Genomic DNA, 824 nt, shown 5'->3' with positions numbered 1-824 from the left:
AATAAAAAAATGGTAGGTAATCGGATTTTGATTGGGTTCAGTTAACATAAAATAATATAGTGATGTTGGCGCTGAAGAGTAGGCCTGATGTGGCCTTTCGCTGATTCTTCTACTTTTCGTGACTTGTTCACAGAAGATCTAAAATCATGTCATTTGACCGGATCTTTTCAGGACTGACGATAGTTTGAAATAAAAAATGTGTAACGATCCACGATTTTGCGTGTTATCCTTGCGCAGGGGCCATGCTAATATTCTCTGTAGCTTTCCAATTTTAGTATATGTACCGCCGAAGCAGTTGGCAACAAATAGGAGAAAGTTAACGGAAATTGAGTAGGTTCAGTTGTGGCTAAGAGAGAGATCAGTGCTTGGCTAGGTTCAAAATCTCATCGTGAGTTTTATACATTGAGAGTTGGCTTTTATGTTCAGGTGCAATTAAGCTCGCAAATTTCCGTTAAGATTTAATTAACCTGCACAAAACACCTATAAAAAATATCCAAATGAATCAGTGAAATACTTGACTATCACCTATCTTTGCGGTGGGAAACTTTAACTTACGATTTCTCTTTATCGTATCTTTTCTGTTTCGATAAAATAACATCGCTGCTTATTCCCTTTTAAAGAGACTTCACGATCTATAAAAAGTTAAATTATTTTGTAACAATTGTCGTTTGCGCTTTAATATAGCTATATTTTTTCAGTCAGTATTTATTTTTATTAAGAAGAACTACGGTATGCGTACGTGTATCGTACAGTACCTCCTCGGCGACAGCTTTTGGCAGCTGCACGCGTGTAAAGTAAGAGCGTGTCGAGGCCGGGGCGGAGGT

The 824-nt window shown here is 37.7% G+C and overlaps 1 non-coding gene across 1 annotated transcript; it reads right to left on the bottom strand.

Annotated features, from left to right (window-relative positions):
• Window positions 1-192: 192 nt before the first annotated feature.
• Window positions 193-297, bottom strand: LOC125178470. Its single transcript, XR_007156914.1, has one exon. It is a non-coding gene; the product is annotated as a U6 spliceosomal RNA (small nuclear RNA).
• Window positions 298-824: the final 527 nt, after the last annotated feature.

Source organism: Hyalella azteca, unplaced genomic scaffold, assembly GCF_000764305.2.
Source record: "Hyalella azteca isolate HAZT.00-mixed unplaced genomic scaffold, Hazt_2.0.2 contig10019, whole genome shotgun sequence".
Taxonomy (NCBI): domain Eukaryota; kingdom Metazoa; phylum Arthropoda; class Malacostraca; order Amphipoda; family Hyalellidae; genus Hyalella; species Hyalella azteca.
This window is presented reverse-complemented; position numbering and strand designations above follow the sequence as displayed.